This window comes from Pezoporus wallicus, unplaced genomic scaffold (assembly GCF_028554395.1).
Source record: "Pezoporus wallicus isolate ANWC-B61680 ecotype Strahan unplaced genomic scaffold, APGP_CSIRO_Pwel_v1 contig_5418, whole genome shotgun sequence".
In the NCBI taxonomy this organism is placed as follows: Eukaryota; Metazoa; Chordata; class Aves; order Psittaciformes; family Psittacidae; genus Pezoporus; species Pezoporus wallicus.
The window spans coordinates 4,054,340-4,067,778 of record NW_026640709.1 but is presented as its reverse complement, the minus strand read 5'-3'; positions in this window follow the sequence as shown (position 1 = coordinate 4,067,778).

The following is a 13,439-nucleotide window of genomic DNA, read 5'->3' as shown; positions in this document are numbered from 1 at the left end:
TGCAACTGCACTATAGATAGCCATGGCTGGGTGCATTTTCACTAGTAGCTGCTAGGCATAATTTAATCCTTTTTAATAATTTTATAGATATAACCTTTTACTCAACTGCTCACTCTGTTACATTAATTATTAGTAAGTGAAAATATAATTTAAACATGAGTCAGTAATCTATATTTTTTTTTAACATATCCTTCTTAGGGAGCCCTACATAATAACAATAAGATTTCTACAATACTTTGGTGCATGGCTTAACAAGAAATATTACAATGTGAACAAAGGACAAATACTAAGCAGGATATAGGGAGGAGTAAAATCTAATTAGTTTTCCAAGTACTGCATTCGGCATGGAACCTTGAGACAATATGCTCATATTAAGACAATCCATTAAGAAAAATGTGATACATCAAAGTCCTCAAGACTTTAACAACAGACTATTTTTAAAATTTGAATTAACGTGTCTAAAATTCAGTTCTTACAGTGCTTACAGCATACAGAAGCATAGCCTTCCTTCAGATCGGGAGTGTTTTTACCATAGTGATGGCTGCATCTGTCCTTCCCCCATAATCATTTTCCCCTCCTTGCATTCAGGAACCTGAACCTTTAAATTCTACAAAACCGAGGAACTTGAGCCCTGTGGTGGCTATTTTTAGGCTTTGTGCTGCTTGTTGTATTTGCCTTTCTATTAGCTGCTAGCTTTTGGCTTTTCTATTTATTAATTTTGTTTTAATTTCTTATTCCAGGACATCTGACAGTCTTTCTTATGAGTTTAAAACATGTTACTTCATTTTCCAAAGCACAAACGAATTGCGGATGATATTAGTGAAGGACAGTATTTTTAAACATAGCCTGTAAGTTTGGATATTGAGTTGAGAACATGTCTAAACAGAGATACCTATACCTGATATTTTTCATAGGCATTTTTCCAATTCAGTCCAAAGTTACTAGGAACTGGTAGGTAGTTGAACATAGATCCCATTTTTGAAATAGACATGAAAAACTAGAGAAAACTACTAAAAATCTTCTGTCATTTTGTTTGAAGTGGCACCCGCAGTTCCCGTACTTATGATTTCAAATCAGTAAATGTATTCCTAATTAGTGTTTCATGTCAAAGACATGAGTCCTTTGAGAGTGATAAGAATCCAGGTCTCTTCCCAGGAAAAACATTCATCCCATTCTCCATGAGAAGAGGGAATGAAATCTAGCTTTCTACTTCCCAGACTCCGGCCACCAAGATCTTAAAAATGAGGTGTTGCTGCCTTCTTTATTGTGCATATATTAATCGAATTAAATGTGTAAAATCAAGTCAGGCTAAGTCAAGCTGTAAGAAAACCTGCAGAATAAAATCCTTTGGGGAGCTTGGTCAGAGAAGCAGTAATTTCTGGATCTAAGCTGGGTTTGCAGGAATGAAAACATTGTGACTCGAAACTGCCTAAAAGCGCTGATGGGAATCTAGCATCCAGATCCTGATTTTAGGACAACTGTGGATATCCTGTTTTAGGACATCTAACAACAGCTGTGATACTTTGGACTTTTTTATTAGCTGAGTGGGACTATGAGGGATCATGACTTAGTCATGTATAAATGAGTCCTCCCTGCATCCTTGTTTCTTTGAAATTCTTAAGCTTAGAGGAGAAATCACCAAGGTGCTGCTAAAATGGAATGTGTTTATTAAACATTCATAGAATCATAGAATCACAGAATCGTTAGGGTTGGAAAGGACCTTAAGATCATCTAGTTCCAACCCCCCTGCCATGGGCAGGGACACCTTACTCTAAGTCATATCACCCAAGGCCTTGTTCAACCTGGCCTTGAACACTGCCAGGGATGGAGCATTCACAACCTCCCTGGGCAACCCATTCCAGTGCCTCACCACCCTAACAGGAAAGAATTTCCTTCTTATATCCAACCTAAACTTCCCCTGTTTAAGTTTTAACCCGTTACCCCTTGTCCTGTCACTACAGTCTCTAATGAAGAGTCCCTCTCCAGCATCCCTATAGGCCCCCTTCAGATACTGGAAGGCTGCTATGAAGTCTCCACTCAGCTTTCTCTTCTCCAGCCTGAACAGCCCCAACTTCCTCAGCCTATCTTCATACGGGAGGTGCTCCAGTCCCCTGATCATCCTCGTGGCCCTTCTCTGGACTTGTTCCAACAGTTCCATGTCCTTTTTATGTTGAGGACACCAGAACTGTGCACAATACTCCAGGTGAGGTCTCACAAGAGCAGAGTAGAGGAGCAGGATCACCTCCTTCGACCTGCTGGTCACGCTCCTTTTGATGCAGCCCAGGATATGGTTGGCTTTCTGGCCTGTGAGTGCACACTGCCAGCTCATGTTCATGTTCTCATCAACCAACACCCCCAAGTCCTTCTCCACAGGGCTGCTCTGAATCTCTTCTCTGCCCAACCTATAGCTGTGCCTGGGATTGCTCTGACCCTGGTGTAGGACCTTGCACTTGGCATGGTTAAACTTCATGAGGTTGGCATCAGCCCACCCCACAAGCGTGTCAAGGTCCCTCTGGATGGCATTCCTTCCCTTCAGGTATCAACCGAACCACACAGCTTGGTGTCATCAGCAAACTTTCTGAGGGTGCACTCAATCCCACTGTCCATGTCAGCAACGAAGATGTTGAACAAGATCGGTCGCAACACCGATCCCTGAGGGATGCCACTCGTTACTGGTCTCCAGCTGGACACTGAGCCATTGACAACAACTCTTTGCGTGTGGCCATCCAGCCAGTTCTTTATCCACTGAGTGGTCCATCCATCAAATTGATGTCTCTCCAAGAGAGACAAGGATGTCGTGTGGGACAGTGTCGAACGCTTTGCACAAGTCCAGGTCAGTGACATCAACTGTTCTACCCCTGTCCATCAGTTCTGTAGCCCCATCATAGAAGGCCACCAAATTGGTCAGGCAGGATTTCCCCTTAGTGAAGCCATGCTGGCTGTCACCAAGCACCTTGTTGATTTTCATGTGCCTTAGCATGCCTTCCAGGAGAATCTGCTCCAAGATTTTGCCAGGCACAGAGGTGAGACTGACTGGCCTGTAATTCCCCAGGTCATCCATTTTCCCCTTCTTTAAAATGGGGGTTATATTTCCCTTTTTCCAGTCATCGGGAACTTCACCTGACTGCCATGATTTCTCAAATACGATGGCCAGCGGCTTAGCAACTTCATTTGCCAGCTCCTTCAGGACCCACAGATGGATCTCATCAGGACCCGTGGACTTGTGCACGTTCAGATTTTTAAGATGGTCTCGAACCAGATCCTCTCCTACAGTGGGCCCAAGGTCTTCATTCTCACAGTCCCTGCATCTGCCTTCCAAGACTTGGGTGGTGCAGTCAGCGCCTTTGCCAGTGAAGACCAAGGCAAAGAAGTCATTCAGAACCTCAGCCTTCTCCAAATCCTGTGTAGCCAGATGTCCCAAGAGCCTCCGGAGGGGGCCTACATTCTCCCTACTCTGTTTTTTTATTTGCTATGTACCTGTAGAATCCCTTCCTGTTATCTTTAATACCTCTAGCTAAGTTTAATTCTAACTGAGCCTTAGCTTTACTAACCTGGTCCCTAGCTTCTCGCACAACATCCCTGTACTCTTCCCATGCCACCTGTCCTTGCTTCCACTTATTATAAGCATCTTTTTTCAGTTGAATTTTCCTCAGGAGCTCCTTATCCATCCAAGGAGGTCTCCTGGCCCTCCTGATGCACTTCCTTCTGGTTGGGATGCAACACTCCTGAGCTTGCAGCAGGTGATCCTTAAATATCAACCAACAGTCTTGGGCCCCTCTGCCCTCTAGGGCTGTATCCCATGGAACCTTCCGAAGCAGGTTCCTGAAGAGGCCAAAGTCTGCTTTCTTGAAGTCCAGGGCAGTGAGCTTGCTGCACGCTCTTCTCACTGTCATGAGGATCTCAAATTCGAGCATCTCATGATCGCTGCATCCAAGGCTGCCCTGGAGCATCACATTTCCAACCAGCCCTTCCCTGTTGGTGAACACGAGGTCAAGCATGGCACCTGTCCTTGTCGGCTCCTCTTTTACTTGCAGAAGGAAGTTGTCTTCTACACAATCGAGGAACCTCCTGGATTGCTTGTGCCGGGAAAGTATGTTATAAAGATTAGATAATACAACTGATCATTTAAAAAGGTGAGTGGCAATACTCTGTGGATATAGAGAAGTTTATAGAAAGGATAATGAAAAGAGTCTTCTTTGGTGGGTGAATATCTTCTTTGTATTTTTTTCTGGACATAGTAAGAGGAAAATAGCTGCACATCTGCTACCTCTGCTCACACCTCAGCTGTGCTTGCCTTGGGATCAGGAATAGGGTTTTTCTCCTGTTAGAGAAAATAATACTGCTGGGTGGGCGGATGGGCAGACAGACAGATGGATGATGAGAGCTAGTGCAGTCTACTGCAGGAACGAGAGAGTCAAGATTAATTTGAATTGACTAATTCAGCATGTTCAGTGAGAAGCAAGTCCTCCTGCTGGAAAAATGCTGCTTCTGTGCTTAGAGCCAAAATTGAGACTCAGATAAGAAGCAGTAGAGGCTTTGTCTCTGGGAATTGCAAGTACCAAGTTGTGGACATGTTTATGTTCCTTAATTTGTGATTGCATCACTCTGTTGACTTAAATTTACTTAACCTGTTAATTATCTATTTCATGTATTTTTAACTAGTTCTGTTTCCTCTTTAAGGTAAAGTTTATGGCTGTGATAGATGACTGAATATCTACATTAAAAGTTAGTCTCTATTACCACTATTACTACTATTACCTAGTTTCGTTCACTAGATAGATTCTTTTCTTTGTGTGTGTGCATTTTTAAGGTACTTTACAAATTCTAATTACCCTTCTTAACACTCCTTCAAGGGAGATTAAAATACAGAGAAATGGATGTATTTACAGTAAGTGTTTCAAAGCCAGGAGTAGAACCTGTGCATTTCTGGCTCTTAGGGGCAGAATGCACCACCTATTAATCAACTGAATGAAAATTTGACTGTAAAATAAATCATAAAGTACACAAATATCTACTCCATGTCCAGCTGAAGAACACGATCATAGGATAGGATGCTGAGATGTTTGTAATGCTGGCAAGTCACAAGTCAAAATGGATCATATCTTCAACAATACATACAACATTCAGAGTCCTGCCTTTAGTGAAAGCATTGTACGGAGGTAAGAACTAACTGCAACACTTCCTAATTTGAATAAATGTTTGCATCCTTTAGTTGTGTGTCATGAAGGTGCAGTGCTGTTTGCTGATGACAGGGAAGGTGCTCAAGTGACTTGCTAGGTAAGTGAGCTCTTGTGAGCGATCAGTATCTGCTCATATGCTCAAAAATAGGGTCATTTAGGTATCATCATCCAATTCATACGCCGTTTATGGTTTTGATCTTAAGACTACAATCAGTGTAGTAAATAATGCAGCTTCAGGCATGGGGACAATGAAATTTACTGAATGCTGTTCTAAGATCCCTGATAAAATGATGGTGGTCTCCATTGATAGCTTGTTAATAAGTAAGTCTCATCTTCAGCTCTTCCAAGTTTCAAAGCCAGCTTTAGTGTGCAGAGGGCAGCTTGCTAGGCTCTGATCTATAAGGAACCAGTCTGGTCTGTATTCAGTACTTGAGATCTGGGGGCAAAACAATCATATGTTGAACCCAGCTGAACCCAGAAAAGTACGTTATCAATAAAAAAAACCACAGTTCTGATCAAAACTGGGTAAAGGTGGAAGCTTCCCAGGTGTGTAATCACAAGCAGATTTTAGTGGAAGCGCTATGCACCCTTTGGGGAAATAATGTATCTTGAGCTTAGCTGGTAATGTGTGTCTGGAATGTACTATGTTGAACAGTGGATTTGAAGATTTCTTAGCTCACATCACATCTGTCCCATATCTAAACACTGTACAGATTGTGATGAGTGCTGTTCAGGAAAGAACTGATTCTGAAAGTTACAAATGTTGACTGCATTTTAGTTAAAATGTGAATACATTTTTTTTTCTTCATGCTTTGCTTAATCATGTGTCACTTCCAGACATTCCTATTGCAATTTTTCTGAACCTGAACAATAGTATTACTTCCATAGACTTGAGAGTTTTACCTGGACAAGTGGGGTTTATGTAATTTAATTAGATTTTTCAGTGTATTTTTGCAAGTTTCTAAGTGATACACATGGCAGTGTTATGTACAAAACCTTTGAATATCTGTAAGCAGTGATTCCTAAGGGAGAGTTTATTGTCTTGAAAGATGAAATTCTATTTTTTCTGTGGAGTTCTTTTAACCTGTCTATAACTACGAGAACTCTGTGCTATGAGAAATTGAGTAAAACTTGTGTTCACAGTGACTAGTCTGACATTATCTTCCACTGATGGAGTTTAAGAGATACCACTTCGCCACATGACCCTTAATTGCACTGAAACTTAATGCTCTGTTCTAAACAGACTGGTTTAGTAAAATAAGTAGCTACTAAGTACCTCTCATCATTTTTCTATTTTAACTACACCTCAAGGTTGAATGACAGCTCATATTGATATGTGCCTTAATATTCTAGAAAAAAAAATCAGATGCAGTCTGTGTAAAGGACAGCCTTTCATGACCTTTATTACCCTTGATAAAGGCCATCAAAGGATGCTTTTTATTGGATGGTCCTTGAGTTTGGCATATATATCAAGGAAAAAAAAAGTACAGTGTGTGAAGGAACATATTTGTCTGTATCTTTGGGAACAAGAAAAGAAGTTTAAAAAATTAGAAATACAGCATCTCTGCAAGTTAGCAAATAAATCAGAACCAATAATGTATTCTGACTTTTTTTTTTATAGGGTGTTTTCTCTGAATAGCGCAGTATTTTGTAAGGGTATTTATTTAAAATTGTCACTTTTCACACAGGCACATACCATATTTCTGCACTAGCACTGAATAAGCATTCAGCAACCTTTGCATGATATTTTCATTCCAAATTAAACAAATGTACACTTTAGTATTCAGTAAGAATTTACGATGTGTGATCTCTCATTTCTTCTTCTACATCAAGCTGTGGTGTTATAGCATGGGTCTCTAAAACCTCTAAAGTACTGATAAAAAGTTAAATCAATGTTAGTTTCCTTTAATTTCATTAGGATTACTTACAAAAGGACCTGGTCACATTATGGAAAGGGGTCACAGTATGCTTCTCTAAAAGGGTCTTAGCGATTTTAAGGATCTTGTTCTACATTATTAAAGGGTAACACTTGTACCTACTTTGAAATTAAGGCACCTAAACATTACTTAGGTTTTACTCGATTACAGATTTCAATTTTGTTTTTTCAAGGAAGCTCATCTTTCATCTGACCAAGAAAAGGCGAACTTCAACGTGTTATCACTATTTCATGTTTAGTATATTTCTGAATTGTCCAATGGCCATATATTTTTAATGAGCTAATGTGAAAAAGTAGAAAACCTATTTGTGAAAAAGGTGTGGTTTTGTTGGCAGTCTACATCCATCTCAAAGTAAGTGATCTTGCCAGAGCTTCAGAAGAAAGAGCAAAAGTTTTTGGTATTTTCCATGTCTTTGTGCTTTTCCATAAACTTTTAATTTCTGCGCCATGTAACTTCCTTACACCTCCTATCCTTCCTCACAATTTCTAACTTTTCTCACCTGTTAGTGGCTCTCTCCTCGGAAGCTTTCTGTCCTCTGTTTCACGCCTTCAGTCCACTATAATTACTCTATGTGATGCTTACACAATGCTGTTAATGTACTAAAATAGCACTTACAGGTCCAAATCAGCAATCAGAAACCCCTTTTTGCAAGCTACTGAACCTGCAGAAAACAAAACAAACAAAAAAAAACCCCACCAAAAACAACAAAGCCAACCAACAAAACAAAAAAACAAAACAAAAAAAAAAACCACCCAGCTTCTAACATCTAACTTAATTTAGGATCTAACACAAACAAGATGTAAACAAGCAAATGAGATCGGTCATTCGCCGGGGTGAGTAACTCCTCAGAGGAGCCTTCAGCACCGGAGCCAGTGGAAACCCCGCGCCCAGGAGCCTCAGCTCCGAAGGCGCCTCAAGCCCTTTCCAGGCCTTGCCTAGGAGCCGTCAGCTCCGCTGAGGAGACCGGGGACTCACAGGGGGCGGTGCCAGGAGGGACGGCTCCGCCCTGAGCGGGTAAAACCCCTGGCGCTGCAGTGGGTTTCTGGGAGCGCTGGCCACAGGGTTAGAGTCTGGTGTGAGGTTTCTGCACTTTCTGCGCCGGCAGTGGCAGCGTCAGAACCAGACAGCCGATGGGAGGGGAGGCTGCAGCCCAGAGCTGGGAGTGTAGAAAATGCCTCCAGGGGTCTCTTGGGGCGACGGTGTACAATGGACAGGGCTGCATTCTGTGCGCCGTGGTGGAGGTCCTCCTGCAGCAGGGGCTGAGCTGCGGGGCACTGTCTGTAGGCTAAGAGATGTCAGGGAAGTTGAGAGGTAGCTGGTTGGCTTGCTCCAGGCCCAAACTGTGCAGGGGCCACAAGCATCCAGCATAGCGTATACAGAAAAGCAGGAGGGTGTTAATGCAGGAAGCTGGGAGCTAGTAACACCCCACCCCCCCACCCCCCCAAAAAAAAAAAAAAAAACAACAAAAGAAGAAAACAATTAAAAGCAAGGGGCCTCTTCCAAGATTTTATGTCCCCACCCAGAACTGCTTCACCGTTCTGCAGGGAGCTAAAGAAGAAACACACACCCACCAAATGAGCAACCAGCTGATGCAGCAGATTAGATGGCAGACATTACTGTGGGGATCTGTTACAGACCGCCCAATCAGGACGACTCTGTGGATGAAGCACTCTGTAGACAGGAGCAGCCTCATGCTCACAGGCCCTTGTCTTCATGGGTGACTTTGACCATCCTGGTACCTGTTGGAGGGGCAGTACAGCACAGTCTAAGCAATCTAGGAGGTTCCTCGATTGTGTGGAAGACAACTTCCTTCTGCAAGTAAAAGAGGAGCCGACAAGGGGAGGTGCCATGCTTGACCTTGTGCTCATCAACAGGGAGGGGCTGGCTGGAAATCTGATGCTCCAGGGCAGCTTTGGCTGTAGTGATCATGAGACGGTTGAGTTCGAGATCCTCATGACAGTGAGAAGAGCGTGCAGCAAGCTCACTGCCCTGGACTTCAAGAAAGCAGACTTTGGCCTCTTCAGGAACCTGCTTAGTAAGGTTCCATGGGATAAAGACCTAGGGAGCAGGGGGGCCCAAGACTGTTGGTTGATATTCAAGGATCACTTGCTACAGGAGTGTTGCATCCCAACTAGAAGGAAATAGGGTAAGAAGGCCAAGGAGGCCTCCATGGATGGATAAGGAGCTGCTGAGAAGACTTAGAGTGAAAAAAGAAGCTTATAGAAGGTGGAACTGAGGACAGGCAGCCTGGGATGAATATGGCAACATTGTCCAGGAAGCTAAGGGCCAGTTAGAATTGAGTTTGGCCAGGGATGTGAAAGATAATAGGAAGGGATTTTATAGGTATAAAACAAAACAACAAACAACAAAAAAAGACAAACTATGGTAATGTGGGCCCTCTCTGGAAACTGAGGAGAACTGGCCACCCTGGATTTGGAGAAGACTGAGGTTCTCAGTGACTTCTTTGCCTCAGTCTTCACTGGCAAATGCTCTGACCACACTGCCCAAGTCTTGGAAGGCAGAAGCAGGGACTGTGAGAATGAAGACCTTAGGGCCACTGTAGGAGAGGATCTGGTTCGAGACTATCAGGAGCCTGAAATCCTGTCTGACCAATTTGATGGCCTTCTATGATGGGGCTACAGAATTGATGGATAAAGGCAGAGCAGTTGACATCATCTACCTGGACTTGTGCAAAGTGTTTGTCACTGAATGTAATGTGTTACATTCTTGTCTCTAAACTGGAGAGATATAAATTTGATGGATGGACCACTCAGTGGATAAAGAATTGGCTGGGTGGCTGCATGCAAAGATTTGTCGTCAACAGCTCAATGTCCAATTGGAGACTAGTAGTGAGTGGTGTCTCTCAGGGGTCGGTGTTGGGACTGACCCTATTCAGAATCTTTGTTGGTGACACGGACAGTAGGCTTGAGTGCGCCCTCAGCTAATTTGCTGATGACACTAAGTTATGTGTTTCGGTTGATACGCTGGAGGGAAGGAATGGCATCCAGAGGGACCTTGACACACTTGAGAGGTGGGCCAATGCCAACCTCACGAAGTTCAACCAAGCCGAGTTCAAGGTCCTACACCTGAGTCAGGGCAATCCCAGGCACAGCTACAGGTTGGGCAGAGAAGTGATTCAGATCAGCCCTGTTGAGAAGGACTTGGGGGTGTTGATTGATGAGAAACTGAACATGAGCTGGCTTCTGTGTCAGCTCACAGCCCAGAAAGCCGACTGTATCCTGGGCTGCATCAAAAGGAGCATGACCGGCAGGTCAAAGGAGGCAATCCTGCCCCTCTGCTCTTGTGAGACCCCACTTGGTATACTGTGTGCAGTTCTGGTGTCCTCAACTTATAAAGGGCATGGAACTGTTGGAACAAGTCCAGAGGAGGGCCACGAGGATGATCAGGGGACTGGAGCACCTCCGGTATGAAGATAGGCTGAGAAAGTTGGGGGTGTTCAGCCTAGAGAAGAGAAGGCTGAGTAGAGACCTCATAGCAGCCTTCCAGTATCTGAAGGGGGCCTATAGGGATGCTGGGGAGGGACTCTTCAGTAGGGACTCCTCTGTGATAGGACAAGGGGTAATGGGTTAAAACTTAAACAGGGGAAGTTTAGATTGGATATAAGGAGGAAATTCTTTACTGTAAGGGTGATGAGGTATTGGAACAGGTTGCCCAGGGAGGTTGTGAATGCTCCATCCCTGGCACTGTTCAGGGTCAGGTTGGAGAGAGCCTTGGGTGACATGGTCTAATGTGAGATGCTCCTGCCCATGGTAGGAGGTTTGGAACTTGATGGCCTTAAGGTCCTTTCCAACCATAGCTATTCTATGATTCTATGAGTGGGACAAAATGGCAGTGAATTTATAATTTTTTGCCTATAAAGCAAAAGTTCTCTTATACTTGTGAATATTTGTGTGATCTACACACATTGTGGGCATCTGGTTTTCTTACTGTAACCTATATAATTGACTTGTCTAAAAAGCAAGGAAGTAATTTTGGATTGCATCTACTGTGAGCTGTATGAGCATGCCATGAAAGGGTTGTTGAAAAGTCATTTGATTAAAATTCTCAGTCAAAGTGGAGCTGATGGCAGGAATAAAATGGTAAACCATGTCTTTATCTGGTGAATCTGGATAACCTCCACAGTCTGTCTGGACTACGAAACTCTGGTGAGTCCAGAACAGCATTACCAAAATGGTCAGGAGCCTAGGACAATGTTCTTTTAGGAATGGTAGAGGGAGCTGAGCATGTTGGTGAAGAGGGACAATCTAGCACACTCTTGAGTGCTTGGAGTTACTAATGTGACAGTATCAGACTCCTCTTAGTAGTGGCAGATGGTGTAACACCAGGCAGTAGTCTTAGGGAGGTTCAGTTTAGGAAGTTGTTTAGTTATTGCGAAGTTGATGAAGAACATGACTCAGAAAATTGTACAAGTTTAATTGTATTAGTGTAATTGTAATAAGAAATTTTTAAATTTCTTATTTAAATTTCTTATTTGTCTGGTCTTACCACTGTATGCTGATTCTCTGCAGTGAAAACTCAGATTTTATTGGTGGAATCCCAACCTGGGTCCATTTTTCAGCCTGGAGGGTAAGGAACACAACACAGTATTGTAAGCAACAGTCCTAGTCTTTCATATCTCTTGAGCTGTGTCTAGACATTGATGAGAGAATGTAAAGTGACATGGGCTGAAACCATAAAAAGGAGTATGGGTGTGTTCTCAAGCTCATGACCATCTCTGGTGTGTATATTACTGTATATGACTATAGGTAAGGCCTCAGTGTCTTAGAACTGTATTCTGAGACACAGCAGTAAGTGTTGGGGCCTAAATTAATTTCTACTCTTACTTTAGAAAAATTCAAATTAACTTTCTGATGGAGAGCTGGACTCCTCCAAGCATAGTGAATATATCTGAATGCCTTTACAGGTGTTGCAAAAATAATAAAAGGCATCTTCAAATTTTTACATCCAGTTTCCATTAATACAAATCATATTTCCCCCATAAAATATTGCATTTGCTTTTAGAAAGCAGGTTAAATAATATCCTTGAAATTGGAGAAAGCCAACACCACTTGCATTTGCAATACCATTTTCACATAGTGAATCTTCAGGTTACTGCTATATAGAGTTATAGAACTGTCTGGACAGCACTGTTCTTGTTTCTGGTGAATGGTAATTAACCTTCAGGTTATGCAGTCATACAAATTATATTAAGGTTACTGTTATCCAAATAAAATACCAAAGCAATTTAAAGTTTCGGGGAAGATGATCCAGGGTGTTCATTGTGGAGAAAAATATATTCTATTCCACTTTCAAAGCTGCTGCATTATAATTGGGTTTAGACTTCATCAGTTTCTTTGTTCATATACGGGGACGGAGTATATTAAGGTGTGACAAAGGCAGGAGAGTAAGTGTGGGGTTTTTGCATGTATGCTGGACTGGACTCATCTGTGTGCTGTTACACTGATGCATTCTTTCACAAGGGGAAATGATAAATCATCATGTATGCATAGACTAATGCATCAGTAGCATTTACAGATTTGAGGTGGGACCGGCTCTGTGCAGAGAAGCCTGTGCACTTTTTTCCCTGCAATGTGACCACTGTTGCTACTGACAATATACACAACTTTCAAAGCAAGAATATAGGACCGTGAATACATTTACCAAACCACAGCCTATATACAGCGCTATCTGTGTTGTACTATAAGGGCTTAAGGTAGCCCTACCAAGTTCTGGGATACAGTAATAGTCACCAATTTAAATAACAGTACAGTAACAAATACAATCAGTAGTATGATTAGCTGGCTTGTTAAAATAGCAAATCCAGTAATTCATCAATACTGGGCTAAAATTAGTATCTGGGCATGCAAAGACTTTCATAATTATGGTTATCAGGCAGGTGGACAGAAGGCATGGCTTCTTCTCCAGACAGTAAAGAAGTCGGATCAGCTGATGGGCTCAGGGAATGCCAAGCTCCCTGACTGGACTCTCTTTTTGTGGCTGATTGGCAGAAGCAGTGTCTGGATTGCTAATCAGTCCTCACATCCCTCTGCTTTTCTTCCGTGCCATTCTGTCCTTGGTGTGAAAGGGCAGGAAATATTGTGTGAGGAAATGCTAGCCCCGCATGTACTATGTGAGACATTTTAAGGATTGTTACCCATTCTAAGCTATTTCTTCAGTAAGTCTTAAAAAAAATTATGTAGCACAAGTTTTTTTGTAATTGTGATACACGCATTTAAAATTCTACTTACACTGTCTCAGTATGAACTTCTAACATTAAACATATCCTAGCAATGAGAACTTTATTCTTTTATGTTATCAAGTA